Source organism: Neovison vison, chromosome 6 (genome assembly GCF_020171115.1).
Source record: "Neovison vison isolate M4711 chromosome 6, ASM_NN_V1, whole genome shotgun sequence".
NCBI lineage: Eukaryota > Metazoa > Chordata > Mammalia > Carnivora > Mustelidae > Neogale > Neogale vison.
The window spans coordinates 100,745,611-100,768,236 of NC_058096.1; the positions used below are offsets into that span (position 1 = coordinate 100,745,611).

Here is a 22,626-nt window from a genome sequence, read left to right on the forward strand (position 1 = left end):
CAACCTGGGCTTGTAAGTGGCATCCTGAGGGGGAGAGGACAAATCTTTCAAGACTGAACCTCTGGCAGATAGTGTCAACACTGAGCTGACTTCTCAGATAAGAGTAGGGGGGCAACCTATTCGTCACTGAGGACTGTTTGTTGGTGGGGTGGGAAACACCACCCTGCATTAAAAACTGAGTCTCAGAACATCAACAAAAGAGCCTTCCATAACAAAGTACCACAAACTGGGTGGCTTACAACAAAATGTATAGCCTCATAGTTCTGGAAGTCAGAGGTGCAAAATCAAGGTGTTGGCAGGGCAATGCTCCTGAAGGTGCTAAGGAAGGGTCTGTTGCAGGCCGTCCTCCTACTTCCCTGACTTATGGATGCATTACTGCAGCCACCTCACTAAGTCTCTCCAGGACTCTTCACATTCTTTCCCCCTGTGTCTGTATCCAAATTTCTGTTTTATATACTGGATTAGACCCTACCTAATGACCTCATTTAACTTAAAGAGACTGCACTTTAACCTTACAGAGAACTTATCTCTGTAAGTACCTATTTCCAAGTAGGCTTATATTCTGAGGTATTGGGAGTTTGGACTTCAGTTTATGAATTGTGGATGATACAATTCAACCCATAACAAATAAGCTGATAAAGCCCAGGATTAGTAAATACAGATGCCACCATCTGTACTTCAAAAGTGTAGATGACAGGTATAGATAAAGGTTAGAGGACAGGTACAGATAAAGGTTAACAAAAGCCTTTTCTCCCTGACCTTCAGTTATCTCCTCAGCATGCCCATAAGATAGATAAATCCTTTAGAACACAATTAAAATAGTAATTATGGTGACTATGAAGGCATCAACATGCAGGGATCAATTTAAGTGACATTATGTGGGTGAACATATTACTGTCCAGAATTCAAATCACTCTACTCTTTTCCTACAAGTGAGTTATTCATTCCGAGTGTGTCATGCTTTGGCCAATGGAAATTGAGCAGATGTGATACACCACACCACATCCAATCACAATTTTAAAGGTATTACAAGTATCTGCCAGTGCTCTTGCTCTCTTCTCCTGCCACAAGAATGAGCATGTCCTATATACTGGACCTGCTCTAAAAGCCTGGATCCCCAAGTGAGAAGACAGAGAACAAAGACACAGTCAACCAACATTATCCACATTTAAGATACACAGAAAATAAACACTTTTTAAAACTAGCAAAGTTATTTGTAGTCATAAAGAAAGCTAATATACTTTAAAGCAAAATTCTGACTACATGTAATCCCTACAGACAAATAAGAATTGCAAACAAACTTTAAACGGCTTTCAATAATCTTCAAACCAGCATTTTCAGAAAGGAAAAATAGACACAAATAGAGAAGCAGTAAAACCTGTTTTGTCTTCTTTCCACGATGAAGTGCTATAGAAGCTGGCTACATCTGGAGGACGTAGAACAATACACTAGGGAGGTAAGAAGTGAGAAGCTCAATGTGTCAAACTGTCCTAGAGAACAGTGTGTCTTGATGGCAAAAACATTATGATCATTTTACTTTTATTATGAAACTCGTATTTGATGGAACTGAATACAAAAAATTAAAATTAATATTTATAACACACTGATAAATATTCATTTTTTAAAAAGATTTTTTTATTTTATGACAGAGAGAGCAAAAGAGGGAACACAAGCAGGGGGAGCTGGAGAGGGAGAAGTAGACTCCTGCTGAGCAGGGAGCCCCATATAAGGCTTGATTTCAGGACCCCTGGGATCATGAACTAAGCCAAAGGCAGACAGACGCTTAATAACTGAGCCACCCAGGAGCCTAATACACATGTTTTCAGTAAAATTCACACAATACAATCAAGCTTTGAAACCCTATAATCATATGTATGATTAAAATATAACTAGAAACTCGTGATTTGTCTTTCTCTTACTAAAAATACACACTTCCTAGGCCTAAAACGACCTACAAGGAGTTAATAGCATCCTCCTAGTAAAAAGCATTCTACACTTGGATTACAGTCTTTATTTTTTTTTTTAAGATTTTATTTATTTATTTGACAGAGAGAAATCACAAGTAAACGGAGAGGCAGGCAGAGAGAGAGAGAGAAGGAAGCAGGCTCCCTGCTGAGCAGAGAGCCCGATGCGGGGCTCGATCCCAGGACCCTGAGATCATGACCTGAGCCGAAGGCAGCGGCTTAACCCACTGAGCCACCCAGGCGCCCCGGATTACAGTCTTTAAACACTCTCCACTAAAAGAAGTCAGAATTCCCTACAGGAATGGCCAATTGCAGGGCTAAAGCAGGAAGCTTAGAATATCTTGTCATGCAAGAAAGCAAGAAGACTACTACCAAAGACCACTCCTGTTAGGTCAAAAGGAGACAGAAATAAAGTAAATTAAACCACCTCAAAAATAAATTATAAAAAATAAAAATAAAATCCACATCACTGGTCACCTTGAGAGGTTACTAGAGTACCACCAATTCAGTATTCTGAAAATTGGTAACTAAAACATTCAGGTACATACTCTGCCTTTCTTGTGCAAGTTCTATTTCAGAATATCACAATACTTGATCAGGAGGAGTCCTTTACAGAATTCCAGCCAGTCAATGCAATAAATAAATAAATAAATAGATAGATAAATAAATAAATAAAAATAAAAATAGTAATATATATAGTTAGAAAATAGTCATTTCTATTCCTAAGAAAATAATGAATCTAAGCAACAATTTATTAACGATGCTAAACCCACTAGGGAAAAATCTGGTGCGCAACTGTGTCAAGGGTGGATTAGGCTAACAACTGAATCAACTAATCAATATCACCATCACTGAAAGTGACACAACCAGATGCTCTATGCCCCGTGCAGTGTCATGCAAATGGTCATGATCAAAGAACGCCAAGTGAATTTAATCCGGTCAACTATCACTTTACAGACATACAGGACAACAGTGAAATATGTTAGCAATATAAAGATGCAAAGACAAATTCAGAATATAGGAAATTCAACAAATGAATCACTTTCTCATACCAATAAGTGGAAGGGGCTTAAATGTAGCAAACCAAAAGCAGTATGTAGACTTTATTTGAATTCTGACAAAACTAACCATCTGAAAAGGTCAATTGGGAGACAAAAGAAAAAAAATTTAATTCTCTTTACCTCTTTCAGTTTCTCATAAGACTTGTATCTTTTGTGGACCACTGTAATACATGAAGCCTAACCTTTTCTCCATATTAATCAGAAGGATGGGGAAACTGTAACAATGAGGGCAGTGAGTACAGAGAAAATATAATGATTGTTATTTCAAACTCAGCATGTATCCTAGTAGTCTTCTAAGCCTTACTTTGTTTAAAGATTAAGATCCTCATTTCAATATAATATCTTGGGCTTGACTCTGTTCTGGAAAGCAGCTCCAGAGCCTATGCTCTCTAAGTTCATCTAGACGTATCAACAGTTTTCATCAGATCAATTCAGTGTTTCTCAAGTACAGGTCTTAAATAGCCTTCTTCCTTCAACATAAATGTATCCAAGGTGCTCAAGTAAGTAGTTTTAAAGAAACAAAATTCTAAGGCCATGCAATGGGTGTTTTTCTTCTCTGCTCTCAACCTCACTGTTTCTTAGAGAAGGAAAGCATGTAGAGGCAAAAGAGAAAACTATCTACACCTGTAGACAGCAACTTCAGAATCTGTTTCATTTACTACAAAAATATTAAGAAATAAGTAGTAAAGCTTTCTTATTAGAACAGCGAAACCCCTTGATTACCACATGGTAATCAGATATTTAACCTTTGTTTATTTATCAATTAATTATGTAACTAACCTCTTTTCCCCCACACAATTTTCTTGCACAGTTCTCTAAAACAAATGAAAGGAAAAAGAGATATTCTTTCAAAAATATATGAAGTTCTGCTTGGGCCAGGTGATCTCAAGAACACCTGACCTCAATTAAAATACCTAATGTTATAACTAGAATTATGGAGTATTAGAATATTACCTACTATTAATTTTATATTACTATATAATAATACTAGAATGTTAGAATTAGAATTGTTATAGTGAAAATGAATACATATTAAATTAGAAATAAGCATCTGAATCACTAAGCAGTACAAATGAAACTAATATAACATGTGTGCCAACTATAAAATTAAAAAAAAAAGGGCATTTGACGCGAGTTATATACATTTTTAAGACTAAAACTATTCCCACAAATCACACCTATTTTCACTCTACTACAAGATGTCTTGGCATTTTATAGATGCTCTACTTACCTAAAAGCTCAAAATATAAATTATAATAAGTATAACACATATCAGGAGGAAAAGTATTATTTTGGGGGGTCTGCTGATAAAAAATTAACTGCTAACTGATAACCTATAAAGAATTACAGGCTTTAGAGCTGAATGGAACAAGAGAATTTTTCCCTTCCTGTAACAGGTTGCCCAGATTGATGAAAAATCTCACAGCAATTACATGTATATAATCACTTTCTTTGAAAACAAAACAAAACAAAACTGATTTAAAAGACTGAAAGTGATGGCTATAGCATTGTATGAACATTATGGAAAACTGAACCCACTGAAATAGTGCCTTTGCAAAACAGAGATGAATACAAAACATCTGCTATCATTTCTAAAACTTCTATAGAGATTTGGATTAGGAGAGGAAGGGGGAGAAGATGAAATGAAGACCTCCACCCGTCTAGTCTGTGTCTGGTTTATCACCTGTCACTGGATTATCTTAAAAAAATTTTAATCTATTCATGGCCAGCAGGCAGGAGTATGAAATTATTTCCCTTTCATCTGGTTCTGTATTTAAAAAGCATAATGTGTTGAAATCCAAAACTGCTAGAAACTAAAAGAATGCTCCTTTTTTCCATTACGTGGTAGAAATGGGTTCACCTTTTTCTTGTCCCTGCTTATATTATTAGTGGTAAAAGAAACTGAGGTCAATACCTAAACAACAAGAGGGAAGTGGTCAGAGCTAACAGTAACAATGAGAGCATTCATTTCAAAATTCAGTTTTTTGTTGATATAGATCACTACTCTAAAGAAAAAATAAGCACTGGATCATACAATGTGCGGCATAGGCGAGATTTTTTCAAACAGTGGTGACTCAGAAGTACTCTAATGAATGACAACTTATGCTCATTAAAAAAAAATGCAAGGTACATGACAGCAGATACTTGATCCTTGTTATTCACTACTATACTTGTGCCTGGAATATAGCCCGATTCACAAAAAGACACTCAATTATTATTTGTTGCAAACAGTAAATAAAGCTCTTTCTTTCTACTTAGTCAATAGTGTTTTAAAAGACAAGAAAGACAATCTTCAATGGCATTCAATGTTCCTTCTCATCCATTCCCAATTTGATCTCCATTCCCTGCGCAATTTTAATAGCTTGTATCTCCATTTCTTTTTGGGCAAACTCTGAATATGAAAAAAGAAAAAGGCCCACCACACTCATTTCTAGCCCACCAGTGGTCCTTGCTTAGTATGGCATACCAAATTTACCCATGGCAGCCTTTTCAAAGTAATGTCATAAAGTTCTTGACAACCCTGAAAAGTCTTAAGTTTCAGAAAGCCAGAGGTACAGCCCAGCCATACATATTTTGACAAGTTTCTCAGGTCACACAAACCATGACTGTGGATCACATCACAAAATTCAAAGCTTCACTATCTTTGAATCCTGTAACTGCTAACACACACAGACCCCTCTCTTTTACTTTCACCTACTCCGTTTTTCTAACGGAACAGGAATTCGTGGCCATCTCAAATTACTCCTACTTCTCAGCATCCTTCAATCCATCATCATATTTCCTGGGCCAGATCTATTTTCCCTCCACTTTGATGCAAGTCTACTGATCTGACATACGAACAACAAATGCTGTGATCCTGACACTCACTTCAAATAGCCTTACCATTCCCATGCAAGCCCTGTCACTTATGTAAACCCCAAATTATAATGGTATCTAACATCATTCTGCCCTCCTTCTGAGCCATTTGGTAATCATTTTATTATGCCTTTAACACCCTGTTAAATTTTCCATCATGGATTTAAAAAAAAAAATTCAACTTTCCTCAAAGAACCCATCTCACCAAAAGCCTCTCAATCTCAGGTTGAGATCACTTCTCTGATAAAAAGTTATTAGTACTTCCTTGACTTTTTGTTTACCTCAAAATCTTTATTTATCCTATTGTTCTGTGCTGACTTTCTGAAGAAGTTAAAAAAAAAAAAAAAAGCTACAAACAAGAAAAGAAATTGTACCACAGAATTTGTTGGGTCTCCTGTGATATACTACCATATCATTAGCAAAAATTACTAGCCTTTCTTTGGGAATTTAATACAGAGGCTAACAGAAACAAGAGCTTTTTCTATGCCCCAATAATAAGCACCTTTAAATCCTTTAAATAGACAAAGTAATAAATATTCCATTTAAAAGAGCAAAAAAGCCTATTAAATATTTACCAAATTTATATGACTAAACAGTATTCTATTGAAAGACACAAAGATTGAGCAAAGGAAAAGAATGGATTGGTATGGTATTGTATTGCAACATGTGACTATCCATCTGAAAAGTGGGCACACATGTTTTACACAGACAAAAATAAATTCCAGATATATTTAATATTTGGATATTTTAAATAAATGTGTGTGTCCATGTACCTAACACATACATACTTCACATATACGCCTTAACAAAACATTGAGGCTACATGTCCAATATAGAGAACAGAAAAAGTCCTTTTTTTTTTTTCTTAAGATTTTATTTATTTATTTGACAGAGATCGATCACAAGTAGGCAGAGAGGCAGGCAGAGACAGAGAGAGAGAGGAGGAAGCAGGCTCCCTGCTGAGCAGAGAGCCCGATGCGGGACTCGATCCCAGGACCCTGAGATCATGACCTGAGCCGAAGGCAGCGGCTTAATCCACTGAGCCACCCAGGCACCCAGAAAAAGTCCTTTTTTAACCAAGACTAGAAACTCAAAAAACTATGCAAGAAAAGACAGCTATATCTGAGTACATAAAGATTTACTAGTTTATCAAAGAAATACGTATCAAAGTGACAATGAGTAAAATTACACACTGTAAAATTGGTAAATATTTAAAAGATCTAGAATGCCTATTTCAGACAGAAATGTGGGGAAGGCTATTTCCCTATATTTCAAGTGAAGATATGAAAAAGCCCTTTGGAAAACAATCTGTCAACCTCTGTTACAAGTGAAAATATTAGACTAAAGCATAAGAATTTGTTATTTTGTTGTTAAAATGGTCAGTCAACAAATATACATCCCTACAACCTAGAGAAATAAAATATAAGTTCCTAAGGACACTTGTTTTAGAAACATTGTTTTTTTAGTGGAAAAAAAGGGGAAACAAAGAAATAAAGTAAATGTTCATTAAAAGAGGAGTACCAAAATAAGACTATAGTATATTCATAATATTCATGTACTACACAATCATTAAAAGTAATAAACTGTTGGGGGAACAAAGGGAAAGAGTTTCCTTTTATGTATAAAATGTAAATAATCATATTTATGTATTTAAATACAATGTATAAAGGAAAATGTATTTTTGTAAAATTATTTTTGTTATTGCTAAAGTTCTACTTTTGACTTTTTGAATTTAAAACACTTTATTATCAATCACCGCCAAATCCGATGGGTTTTCATACTCCTTAATCTCCACTCCTGGCCATTTTCAGCATTTAAGAAAATCACAACTGTCTTTGAACTTTCCACAGCTGGCTTCCTGACTCGTCCTCTTTCCTCTCTTGAACCCATTTTTCTTCCTGCCCTAACATATGTACAGCCTTTTTAGCCTTCTGATCTTCTGTCTACTGTCCCAACTAAGGGTCTCAAACACTCTAAAGAATCAGAAAATACCTCTCCTATTATGTGCCACTCCACACATCCTGATCTCTCCCACTCAAGGAATTTAGTTTTAGCTGACCAATGCACACATCTATTTATATGCCTTCTTGGAATCTCGTAATTCAGTATTATCTGAGGCAACTTCTATCCTATACTCCCAAATCTGTTTCTCCTCTTGCCCATAATTATCACTGATTCTACCACTCACAACACCTGAAACTTTAGTATCCTGTTGGATGTAATTCTTAACCTCAGTTTTTACCTGGAACTTTATAGAATCCATCTCCTATTACTGTAAAGCACCACTTTCAGCCAGGCCTTTCTTTCTATAGTACCTGCCACCTGTATTACTACATTAGCCTCAGAGTCTCCTAGGTCTCTTCCTATTATCTTCTGACACCAAGGCATAAACCATAACGATTGATTATATATTTATTTACTGCTACTTAATAACTTCCATATTTCACTCCAAAGAGATTGGCCAGGCACTTAAGCTCCCCCTCTGTGATCTCAAGCATCTAGCCGTAGGACTTGAATCCACCCTACTCCTCATGAGCATATATTCAGGTGTAGCATTCTAAAACCCCTGCTTTTTCTTTAGCTCTTCGTTCCAACTGTAGGTGCTCAAATTCTTCTATTCTTCAAATGTCACCTCCTTATGCAGCCTATTCAAATACCAACATCACAGTTGGGTGTTTTGTTTTATTTTTCTGAAAACTTGGCAGTAGCAAAAGAGTATCAGACTAGAAATTAGAATGTTGATGGCTTCTTTCAAATGCTACTGCTTTTGACATCTGGACAACAAACCAAGTTCCAGAGTCCCCGTTTCTTGTTCTGTAAAATAGGAATAAAATTAACCTACACACCTCACAGGTAGGTAGGAATGTAAGGAAGATCAATTATAAGTGTTAATGCTGTCATTGTATCACCTTTTATTATGCATACTTGTTTTTCCACCACAAATTATAAATATTTTAAAAAACAGTCTACACTTTGTATCTAGCACCCATCACATAGTAGCTATTCAAATGTATTTTTTTTAATTTTATGTCATAAAACACAGCACTCCCATTCCAGCATGAGAAATACAATCCATGCACAATTTATATATACTCATGCACTGATTAAAAAAAAAAAATCCACATGGCATTTCTGGACCTCTGATTTAGTTCACCTGAAACCCAATTAGTTATCTGATGGGTGGGGACCCTTTAAAATGGCTGATAAATAACTAAATAATCAAAGAACCCCCCAAATTTTACAATATATAATATGTAAGTAATACAAAGTACCCGTGTGAGGTGACTGGTCATGGTGGTATACTATCCAATCCAACAAATTTATCCAGCATTCATAGTTGAGCATTAGTGTTTTAGTTTACCTTAGAATTGTAAATATTGACATCATGGCTATTTCAGTGACACAAGACAACAGATAAAAAAATGAATATACAAGAGAAACATAATAATTCATTAAGCTGAAAGATTCTGTTTTTTCCTCCTTATACAAAAGCAAAATTAATGATGGGCAGTGTTCATCAAAATTCAAAATAAAATGGAAAGGAGAAGGGAAACAACACTACAGAAATATGTAAATCATATACTACAAGAACTTGAAGTCCTTGAGTTACCCCTGAAAACCATGTTGTATCTTAAACCATGTAACATCTTACACCAGAAAACACAAAAGCTACCTAAAATTAGTAGGGTCTTGTCTGAAGGCCATAAGAACCAACGAGAACAGGCACTCCCTAGCGAAAAATTGAAGAATCTGAACATCAATACAAAAAATTATTAAAAATCTAAAACGCAAATATACTTATTTAAATCCATGAGTTCACAGGTTATATAACATGAATGGCTAGTATTTCTTGGCATTTTATTATTTCACAAAAAAACTCTTGTATCTAGTATCACATCTGCTCTTATATGTCATATCCACACTCTTGCACACACCTGTAATTCATTTTTAAATCTAAACTTACAAACTCTGTAAAAATCATCCAGTCATAAACTTTAAACTACTCTTGCTATAGTACCTGGTAAAGCTTCAATGGTAACTGATAAAAAACCTTACTAAGAGTCAGACTCTTAAAATAATAGCTGAATGCCAAGAACAAGTAGCACCAAAATAAGGTCACAAGTAACTGGGCCATATTATGGATTAAGACGGATATGGGTAAAAAAGGAAAGAATGAGTTAGACAGGAATGATGAACAGCAGTTGATGAGAAGCAAATTACTGTGTGTGTTCATTTAAAAAAAAAAAAGCTCACCCTGTATGTGATGTTGCTGAGTCCCATAAACAAACATCAGGCAGCATGATGTAATAGAAAGAGTCCTGGACTGAGCGAGGGGACCTCTGTTCTAGTCCAAGGCCTCAGTTCCTCATCTGTAAAATGAGGGTGCTGAATTAGAGATCTGAGAGGGCTCCTCTAGCTTCAACATTGAGGGAGTCTATGGACAAACTCAAGAAGCAGCAATAAAATGTAGGACTTTTGTTAACAGTGAAGTTTAACTGTTAACATTGGAAACAGTGAGTGGGAACAGAGATGAAAACAATGTTCATAAAATTTTGAACTTCAAACGGCAATTACTTAATAATTTTTAACTGCTAGAAAGGTTTTTACAATATACCAGCCTTAGCAGCATTATCATCTAAACGAGTGACCAAATTCTGACCTGAAAAACCCTATTCACCTTTGGTCTGCCAGACAGCCCAAGTAAACCTAGAAAACAGTGCAGAAAACACCTTTTGTCTAATAATTATGTTAAGTGATAAAGTGCCTCACAAGGGTCTCCAATTAACTAACTGAACAAAAAATAAAATGACAAGAAAAAATGATTAGAGTAAATTAAACAATTATTTAATTTTAATATGCAATAAAATAATTATGCTTGTGATATCCTTCTTTGTTAATGAGCATATATTCCCTATGCATAATAATTTTTTTTTTTTTGGTTAACTGGTAATTCTTTTCCCAATGACACTTAGAAACATTTAAAAAGTGTTAAGTTCTCTACAATGAAAGAAATCAAGCTTCTACCAGTAAATAATAAAAAGACTCTGGTGTCTCAAAAAATTGGTTGTTGTCTAACTGCAATTACCTAAATAACATTAATTACCTGGTCTGAGTAAATACTTCAGGGTCTAATAAACTGAATATTGAATCTAATAAACTGAATACTATGTTTTTAAGTTCATACATCAGCTGACATTCTACTATTTATTTATTTATTGCTTACAAGAATGCTATGGTTCTTACCTGGCAGACTTAAAACTCCAAAGATCTAAGAACTGATAAACCTATCTCCACAACCAACGTCTGTCACAAACCTACTCTTTTTAAGAATGTAATCTGTACCTTTTAAAGGCTAAAAATATACAACGAAACATTCAGTGAAAAAAAAAACTTAAAAAAAAAAACAACTTGTTTTTTAAAGCCTGTTTTATGCAAACTACCTAAAGTGATTATAAAATAACTTGGCATACAGGCAATTCTATTAATTATTCATTTGAGCATTTCACCTTGGCAATATATTGCCTAGTAAGTTATTCAGAATCACTAATAAAATTCTCTCTGGTTGGCAGAAACAAAGGCAAAAATAAAGCAGTCTTGATGGCAATGAAATTTGTTCTTGGTTAGTCTTAAAATGGTTGTGATATCTATGTATCTTTGAGATAAAAGAAAAATCTGTGGAACAAACTTTTTCTTTAAAATGAATTTATTTTCCATTTTAATTTAGGTATTTTGATTTATAATCCTAATGAGCTGATTAAAATAACCTTACACTTAATGGCAAACAACAGAAATCAGGATGGATATGCAAAGTATATTTAGGGTTCTATTTTAAGCATGAGCTGTTTCCAGAAATTTTTTCCATCTACCTAACCACCCCCATGACTTTTTTCAGAGAGACTTAAACACTTAGCTTATTTACTGACAAAAATACTACAAATAATAAAATTCTGTAAGCCATATTATTTTTAGCCAGTATTATACAGATGTAAAAACCAGCTCCTGCAAAATTTCAGGACCGAACTACTGACTTGGGTAAATTTTTCCTCTAGGAAGGGTTGGCACCAAGATCAGCAGGAGCTAAAGGAGAATTTGAAATTTAAATAACTAGTTGGTACATCACATGAAGCCCACTAGATTGTTCCTAACTAAATTTCTATTTGTAGAACATCAACACATTTGTAATTCTTTCCACCACTTATGTAAGTCATCACATGGTATAATCTGCTCGAAGACCAAAATACCTCATTCAGTTATCAATAATATAGAATTCTTGGAACACTATAAATGGCTAGAGCTGGGCACAACATAGCAGCACAAATGCTTTGAAAAAGTTATAATATCTAGAAATGGTAATTCTTTTTATTACTGCAATACAACTGGAGAGGAAAAAAAAAAAACAAAAGGCTAAAAATAAGTCCAACTCAGACTATTTTGGTTACTAAGAAAACATGAAGCCTTTATAACATCATGCAATTTCATATAACTTTTTATTTTCTAAAATACATTTAATAACTGCTTAGTTTTGTTGGAAATTCTTCTTTCAGGACTGGGGAAGAAAAAAGCTATCAATAAGAGAGAAACTGAGTTGATCAAATGAATGGCTAAAAACCTCACATCTCATTATTACAATTTGTAATTAATAATTTGTAATTATTAATACTGTTTTACTTTTCTCTCATCCTCACCTACTTAAAATTTATTCTGATATATACATTTTAAAAGTCTAGCCTATCAGAATAGATTTCCTAAGGGTATATAAGGATAAGAAATGAATTAGTATTTTATAAATGTTATAGTTAATATTGGGTATTATATTTTAATGGCACTACACCTATCTTTCCAAGTGTTTTAAAGAACCACAAAATTCTGGAACAATGATCATTTGCCTTTTAACCAAACAACTCATTAACATACTATGACCACATTCCTAAAATACAGGTTTTTAAAAACAAATTCTAAATAATACATTATATGTTAATAAAAATAATTTCAAAAACCAAATTCTAATTTAACCTGGCTAACAATTCTAGCATAAAAATTATGTAGCATTCTTCTTTTGATAAATGAATACAACATACTTAGAAAAAATGCATCCTAAGCCAAAATTCATAAATGACAACTGGTCAATTTAAAAAATGGAAAGAGATTCTAATACTTGTCTCTAATACTATTTTCAAAAACTTGTTCAAAATAAGCAACCCAAGGGATTCCATCTCTCATTAATCATACTTGACTCTAAGCATACTCTAATTATGTATCCATCCCCTCAGAATTTATGTATTATAAATGATCTTAATGAGCCTTTGCTATATCACTTTGAAGGAATCAAATTATTTGTGTGGGTATTGTCTTCTCACTTTTATTGTTCATTTTCATTTCTGTATCCTTCTGTATCCTAAGAAGTTCAGAGCTCAGTATACAGGCACAAAAATGACAGTCATAAACTTAATTTTTAGTATTTTCAAATAAAAAATATCAATTTTCATTAGATTACTAACAACCTATTAACAAATAGGAAATTGATTAAGGAAAATACTACCTACTATTATTTTTATAACATTTTATTGTGAAAAATTTTATACATGCAGAAAACACTTAAAAAACTGTACAGAAGTATTCACATGGCCACCACTAGGATTCAGAATTAACATTTCCTTTTGTCTTACCATTCTCTCAATTGATCTAACTACTGAAGCATTTCAAAGTAAGTTGCAGATCTGTATACTTTCCCTATATAAACTTCAGCTTCTCTTAACTATTTACAGTAAAGCACTTAATACAGTGTTTGTTTCAAAGGAAAAATTTACATAATATACAATGGATAGATATTAGGGTTACCATTCAAAGATATTCTCGAGTAACGCAAATCCCTAACAGGACACAGGGTATTACCATCACCCTAGAAAGTTCTCATATGCCCATTCCTGCTTAAACCCTGTCTCCAACACCCATGCATCCATTTTTCTTAGCCCAGCCAACTACTTTTTTTAAAAACATTAATTTTGCCTGCCCCACTCTAACACACAATAGGTAAATTTGCCTGCTTTTAGGACATGATAGAAATGGTATTATCATTATGCCCTAATTTTACATAAGGCTATGTTTACTCAGCATTCTGTTTCAGGAATTATTCCCAAGTTGCTGCCAGTACCAAGACTCCGTTCCTCTCTATTGCTCAGCAGTGTTGGGTTGTATGTACACAGCAGTTTATCTATTTTCTTGTTGACAGACATCTGAAATGTTTCCAGTGTAGGGGTCAGCCACATATTTGGCACAGTTTCTATACAGAATCTGGTATTCCACCATTGTGGTTCTTTCTTTTGCAGGATTTCCTCTCTTGTCCTCCTGCTGGACTCCCATCACTCTACAGCTGCTGTGGTATTTCTGAATTTGTTATGATTCCTCAAGCCAGTAAAGACAGCAAACAAGCCAGGAGAAGCCTGCCTGAAGCAAAACACCAGCAAAATGAGTGAAACTCACCCAAGGGCCATTCCTTCTTCTTCTTTTGTTGTTGTTGTTGTTGTTGTTGTTAAAGGAACTGCTTCAAGTCCAGTTCCTACTTTTGTTTGCTCTACAGTGTCCACATGTTTTTTCACATACTGTCCAAAGGCTGTATTCACAATCAGTGGGAGGATTTGTCCAGGAGGAGCCACTACTTCATTTTTAAAATTATAACTCCCTATTTTTCCACTTCAGAAAAACTATTCTTTCTTTCTTTTCCTCAAGGGCTTGACTAATCTAGTCCCTTTCAATCCAGAGACAAACTAAACCCAGAAAAGGTTTCTGGGAGTGGGAGATGTTGAGAGCTGGAGGAGGGAATACTGTGATTCTGCCCATGAACCAATGCAAGTTCCAAAGGCAACCGAAGACATGTATGTAGAACACACCCAAAGAAGCTAAGGTTTTGAGACCCTTGACATAAGCCACTCTTCAGATCCCACACTAACCCTGAGTGGTACATGCAAGGAGTAGGCCCATAGCAGCACAGCAAAACCTCTGAACACTGAACTGACATTGGAGACTGACACTGCCATGCCACACACAAGGAGAGCTAACCACGTGGATCACCTGCTTTACTTAAAAAACAAAACCCGCAACATTCATAAGATACAATCCAAAATTATTTAACATACACAGGATCAGGAAAATCTGACCAACTCACAAAAAAAAAAAAAAAAAAAAAAGACCAGAATGCGACACCAATCTTGAGATTATTCAGATGTGAGAATTAGCAAACAAAACGTTAAGGCAGCTATTTTAATCCATCCTCCACAAGGTAAAAGTATATTAACAGAAAAGACAGAAGCTCTCAGAAGTATAAAAAGAACCAAATGGAAACTTTACAAGTGGGAAAAATCTAGGGAAAAAAATGATTTGACAAGTACAAGCACAAAGGAACACCAACACTGAATAACTGATTTCCGAAGAAAGAAAATAACACAAACAGATAAGAAAAATATCTAATTTTAATAAAAGAAGAATTTCCCAAAAATCTGCATCTTTAGCACCAAACAGTAAACAAAACACAAAACCTAGACTAAAATGTTTTAAGTCTCATTATTCTATCTTCTCCTGAGATCCTGTGCAAGCTCTCATGATTCACCTCTGAAAAACATTCTGATTCTGTATGATTTGTAGGATACAGAATTTTAAAGAATGCTGGACCACCTGAAGTTCATTTGGTTCAAGTGTTGGTTCTGTAACTATAACAAATGATGAAATGGCATCAATTCTCTGAGCTCTAATTCCTTCTTTGTAAAATTTGGACCTACTTAGTGAGGACAACTTACTTAGCTTTATAATGCAGACCCGCTGTTAGAGAAGGCAGGTAGTTAGGCCCTAACAGAATACCTGGAGGTCAGCAGCGAGGGAGTCACAGCCAGCTGTGGGGAACATCAGACGCCTGCCTGGCCACACTCCACATGAAACCTGATCAAACCAGACAGGCCCACGATGGCGGATGCCACCACGGGGAAACCACTGACCCAATGACGAAGAAAATTCACAAAACCCTCCTCCCCACTCCAAGTAATGGATATTCTAACCCCTAGTTAACAACCTTCAATAAAGACAGAAACCCAACCCCACCCCGCCCGCCCCTGCCCTGGCCCCAGGGCATGCAGCCCACAAGCTCCAGCTTCCTCCCATCCCAGCTCTCAAATCTCCAGAGTGAGTTACTTTCACTTTTAATAAACTTTGTTTGTGTCATTCACCCCCTGTGTTGTGTTTCTGTCGCTGAATTCTTTCCTGTGACAAGACCAAGAACCTTTGGTGAGGGAACCTTAGGAACACAGGCTGGGTCCCCCCTCCTTCACCTGGCAACACCATGATCTAATTCTAGGAATGCTCTAAAGGTCATTCCTGTTTCCCCAGGCCTTAGCATTAGCCAAGTTCTTCACTGCTCTGATTACTTGTTTCTGGCAGATAAGGAGAACCCACAGGTCAGGAAGCTATGACTACCAAAGTCTAGGGCAACACTGTCAACACACATACAATGTAAGCCAATGCAAACTACATTATATAATCCTAAATTTCTAGTAGTCACATGAAAAATTTAAAGAGAAACAGGGGGCAATTATTCTAAGAATATATTTTACTTAACCCAGTATACAACCCAATAAAATACATATTTATATATATATATATGTATACATATTTAACCCAAATGGAATTTCTTATAATTAATATTTCAAAATCAAGATTATACCTTGTCTTCGAAATCTAGTATGTATTTTATATTTACAGCACACCTCAGCTATGACTAGTCGTATTTCAAGTATTCGATACCACACATCGCTAGTGGCTACACTATATACTGCAGGTCCAGCTATGGAGGTGGAAGGACAAGGGGAAAGGGACACAATGGCAAACAAGGGCCATGGTGTCTGGATGAGTCACAGAACACACACGCACACACACAACTACAGACTGATGGTGATAAAAAGGATAGTCCTACATGGCAAGAAGATCACAGAAAGTTTGTTTTTTGAAACAAATTTACATCTCTACGAGGAGCAGAGCCCACTTTAAGGGGGGAAAAAAGATCCATAAATGACTTCCATATCATTTCAAACTACCTGAATTTAAAGTATTTCTTTTTATGAAAGGTACTGTCTACTTCATCCTATACACAACTGTGGGGAAGAAATATCATGTAGGGAATATATTAAAAGGCATTATAAAACAAAATACTTCTCAATTAAATGATTTTAAAGATTTAGGGAAGGAAATATACATCAAAAGAAGACAATATTAACATCAAAGGTTTTATTGTGACTTAGTTTCTGAAATTTCGGCCAAAATATCAAATCCCTGCTTTGAATGAAAGCAACAAAAAGTCTTAAGTAAATTTACAAATACCGAAACCTCTCTATATTTTTAAAACAGATATAACTTCTTTTGTTTTGGACAGTATAACGATTTTATTCCTTAACTGTTTCTCATGCAAAAAAAAGGTGATCTTTGTGAGAACCTAGGCTCCCACCCTAGTTTCATCTTGCCACAGTTTCAATCTTCTCAGAATTGCAGACATACTCAGGAAAGGACTGTGGAAACAAGACCTGGTTCAGAGTGGACTTTACAATTTATTATCTATGTGATTATGAACAGGAATAATGGATTCCTCATCTATAAAACAGAGATATTAACAATCTCGCAAGGTTACAGAGAGATTTAAGCAAGATATTTACTAACACAGAACATTCACTACACCTTCTATTTCTGGTCTGACTTTTATGTACTTTATCATTTATCAAAAAACTTTTAAATCAATCAAAATGTTTTTCAGTGTCTCCTACACATTTAAATTATTTCTGTGTAATGTGTTCTAAATTCGCAAACCCTTATGTTCCTAAGTCATTTTTTAAAAATATCAGATTATAGGGGCGCCTGGGTGGTCAGTCTGGTAAGTGTCCGACTCCTGTTTTTGGCTCAGGTCAGGACCTCAGGGTCATTAGTTCAAGCCCTGCACCACTGGGCTCTGCACTGGGCTCGGCGCTGTTCGTGGAGTCTGTTTAAGAGTCCCTCTCTTCTGCAGTCTCCCTCTGCCTCTTCTCCACACTCTCTCACTCTTAAAGTATCAGATTATAATGAACTCAAAATGATCCCATTAAACATCTGAATAAAAATAAACATCAAATCAGACTGTCTTTTATATAATATAGTGAAATAAGAACTTTAGCATCTTTTTCTTTTTTAAAAAAAGATCTTCCTTAAAAAAAAAAAAAAAATCTTCCTTACAGGAGGAAAACAGCAATCAGAGGTTGGAAGAGAAAATAGTCAATGAGAAGGATCTCTATTCCAATGAACCAAGGGAAAACAATCCAAAGATATGACTGAAAGCATAAAAAGGGCCAACAAGGAGAAGAGAACAAACAGTACACCTATTAAAACCAAAAATTCCTGTCTTTTACATACCAAACTTTACTAAATTAATTTCTTTTGGGAGCAAAAAATTAAAAATTAAGAAACAACAACAACAAAACACATTACTATGCACTAGAAAGATACATGGATTGATGAAAGAAAGGAGCAGTGGAAATAAAAAGAGACTCCTAACGGTTTCAATACACCCAAGAAACTTGCAATGGCCTGTAGGCTTCAAATTTTATGGCTATCTTGCTAATATGAAAGCATGTGGCCCAACCGTGAATATGTTAGAACCTAGTAAGACTGAATTTAACATAGTCTGGGTAGTTTGAGAAGTTGGAAATACTTAGAAATAAGGACAAAAAACAATCAGAAATAGGACACTTTTTGTTTTAATGTTATTCCATCAACCACCCATCCTTCTACCTCTATGTGGGTTTTAAATTCTTGCTCTCACTCTATTCTGAGTCCCTTGAGGTAAGAAGAGAGCTAGGTTTTGTTTCTGACTGCAAGGTGCCTATATTAAGAATCTATGGAACTGACACCAAAATTATGTGAAGCATGAAGATAAATTTTTAAATAACAAAAACAACCCACCATAAAAAGTTCTACTACAACATTTAATATAAGACTTAAATCCACTTTCTTTGACTTTCAGATGATAGATAACCACAATCTTTCAGGTCCCATTTTAGTTATAGAAGCCTCAACATTATGTAACATCACCCAATGGTAAAAATACAGGAGATCAATTAAATATAACTCCAACATGTATATGCTCTCCTTTTCTGAGTTTATCTTTTTTTGTTGTTTTTAATAGAAGATAAACTAGACATTCTCAAAGAGACAACTGCTCAGACATATACAAAGGCATAAGCCCTTCTGAAAGAAATTGAGCCTGTGCGTATTTTCAGCTTCATCCATTAAGGGGGGGAAAAATACCCTAGAGACTAAGAGTTTTTCAATATATCCATTTTACTACTGATTTGAAAATTAGTTCTCTAGAGGCATAAATTCTCAACCAAAAGAAAGTACTTCACACAATGCCATCTATATGGTAATGCCATTCGTTCTTCACATTTAATAACGCCACTTCAAAATTACAGGACAGTGAGATGATAAATAACGACAATAAACTTCTCTACAACAAAAAGAACAAATGAATTTATAGATAATTTGATTAAAAAGTAGAAAGTAAAAGAGGGGCGCCTGGGGGGCTCAGTTGGTTAAGCATCTGCCTTTGGCTCAGGTCATGATCCCAGGGTCCTGGGATCGAGTCCCACACTGGGCTCCCTGCTCAGTGGGGAGTCTGCTTCTCCCTCTGCCTACTGCTTTCCCCCTGCTTGTACACTCTCTCTCACAAGTAACTAAACAAAATCTTTTAAATACAGAAAAAAATTTTTTTAAAAAAAGTAGACAGTAAAAGGGAACAGAGATCACTGCTTCTTGGGAGCTACTTGGGAGGGTCACAACACTTTGGGGCCTTATCTTCAATCTAGCAAGCCACAACTCTTATCACTTCTCAAGTTCTGGTTTTATCAGATAATCAAGTTCTGGGTGAACAGATGTTAACAAAACACACTAGAGCAACGTGAGAACAAGAAGAATGATCTACTGATTCACACTGAGAAACACAACTGCAGCCCGGAGTATTCACTAATGCACACGTGTTGGTGGCACCCGGTCCACATCTCGCCACTCAATTTCCTTAGGAACTAAGCAGGTTCTTTCCACAAACACCTGAGGGTCAGCTCTGGCCACAGGTTAGGTCAGGCAGGAGTCGCCAAGGAGCTGACGCCCTCCCCACCCCACAGCATAACTCCACCAACAGGGAATGAGAGTTTATAGACAAACCACTACAGCTTCATTGGCCCTGGAGTGCAACAACTCAGAGGCATTGTTCTATTCCATCTCCCAAGGTATACGATGCAAGCCCCAAAAGTCCACAACAGTAACCTACTCTTTAAGGCAGCTGTCCTGGCCTCTTTGTCTCTTACTTTCCCACCACTCCCCACTCCCACAGGAACTTTCTAGGTTCACTTTTCAAGTAAAACAGTTCTTTCAAGGGTCTCATTCCACTGAAATCAAATCTAAGACAATTGGTCAGCATGGTTATTTTTTCTTAGTAGGAAAATCTTACTGTTAAGCCAAATTAATTTTATGAAGTTGTGGGATAACTACAAAATCACAAAAAGAGAAAATAGGAGATCTAAAGAACTGGTCAAAAAAAAGACATTTTTTTGAAAATAAGGATATATCTTTCGAATAGTTCAAAGTAGAAGATACACAAACAGCTGTAAAACATATAAACTGATGCAAATTAGAACTACAGTGAGATACCATTTCTCACCTATCAGATTAAATACACACAGACACACACACACCCCCCCCAGAAAGTTCTGACTATACACTGTTTGCAAGTGAGTAAACAGGCAACCTCACACACTGCTGGAAGGAATTTAAGATGCCATAATGTCTAAGGGAATTTGGCAAATTGCCTTAAAAAAATGCGTATTTATGATCACACCTAAAACTCCCATTCTTGAAACAGATACGGTACATCCATGTAAAAGACGATCACACAACCATGAAAAGGAATGAGGACTGACTCCATACAGTACTATAAGATGATCTCCAATATGAGTATATACGTGGGTTTGCTAATTTTTTGAAACTAGCAATTACAGATAAAAATCAGTTACCTAGAAGGGGAGTAAGAAAATAAAAATGTACCTTATTATGAAGTAGCATAAATGTTTTATATATAGTTACAAAACAAAACTATCAAAATATTTAAATTCTAAATACTAAAAATAAAATGAAATAAAAGGACCTTACTATATAACATGAAATATTAAATTTCATATTTCAAATATGTTGTTTCATTTCATCTTATGAAATAAATGAACCTGACTATATAATAAGATGGCAGAAAAACTGTGGATTTTTCTTCCAAGTGGACTTACTCCAAGTACTATAAAAGTAACACTTTGACTGTAAACTTTCAGTGGGACTGTAAACTACAGGCCAAAATTTAGGAATCATATTAGTGCTACTGGTTTAAATATAGAAATACATATTAAGATAAAAATCAGTATTATATATAACTGTTCAATATGCATTTTATATATTTTAACTCACAGGTTTCACTTAGTCTGTATTTTATACTTTAATAATATACGCTATTTTCTATTACATTTATATTTAGTAATACATAATATTATAAATATATAGAAGAAAAAAGTTTATGTAAAAGTCAGCTTAAAAAGGCTCCTTGGCCACGACCATTTGAGCATCATAGTAAGAATAAACACTGCAATGCAATACATATAAAATATTTTAATCCACAGGCCCAATGATACTTAAAAAAAAAAAAAAAAAAAAAAGTCCTCATTGGTCTGCTTTCCCAAGACTCCTAGTAGGAAACAACTCAATAATTTGAAAAGTGGTAAATAAAGAAAAGAATCAAGTATTTTGTATGCCTTTCCTGTGCAAACTGTGCCACAGAGTAACCAAGTATCTGATGAGGAAAGTTTCTCTCTACAGAGATATTACAGGTCATAAATAATGCCTTGATATAATTAGGATATCAATATCTTGCATGTTGTCATTGAAATAAGAAATATGAACAGTGAGCAACAATGACCTAATATCACAGAGACAACTAAATACGTACATCTTCATGGAGTACTTAAGGACCTTCTTATGAAATATTCTGTCACCCTGACACCACAAAATAAAGAAAAACCTGAATTAGATTAAGCTCTTAAATATGACTGCTGATTTGCAAAAAAGCACAAGGGAAAGAGAGGCTTTTTACTACAGGGATGCAATTAACAAAACACAAAATGAGGCACTTCACATGGTAAATAAATTAAAAGGGAAAAAATGCAGTAAGTAGACAGAAGAGGAAGATGTACATACCAACCAAATGTAATTATATGGATTTTGTTGTGATTCTGTAGAAACAACTATTTATGAACAAATGAGGAGAACAAACTAAACGGCTATTTAGTAACATTAAGAAATTATTAGATATGATCTCATATCCATTAGAATGTTCACTGTCCAGAAAGAAAGGAAGGAGGGAAGGAAAGGGAGGGGAAGGGAAGGGGGGAAAGAAAGAAAGAAAAGGAACGCCACCGAAAATAGTAAGTGTTGGAAAGAATGTAGAGAAAAGAAAAATCAGAACTCTTGTGTACTTTTGGTGGGAATGGAGAATGGTACAGCCACTCTTGAAAACTGTTTGGAGGTCCCCATATGATCCAAGAGTTTCGTTTCTGGGTATATACCCAAAAGAAGTAAAAGAATCTTGAAGAGATATATGCACACACATGTTCACTACAGCATTATTCACAAAAGCCAAAGAGGGAAGC

At 35.2% G+C, this 22,626-nt stretch overlaps 1 protein-coding gene across 3 annotated transcripts in view; it reads right to left on the reverse strand.

The window, feature by feature from the left end:
- The window catches only part of TBL1XR1 (TBL1X receptor 1), a 170,271-nt gene that overhangs the window by 59,951 nt on the left and 87,694 nt on the right, over positions 1-22,626 (reverse strand). The window contains exon 1 of one of the 3 annotated variants that reach the window (XM_044251817.1): positions 10,136-10,251. The exons of the other annotated variants lie outside the window; for them this stretch is intronic. The gene's annotated coding sequence lies outside the window, so the exon portion shown is untranslated. Of the gene's footprint in view, positions 1-10,135; positions 10,252-22,626 lie in introns of those variants that run through there. 3 annotated transcript variants of the gene reach the window in all.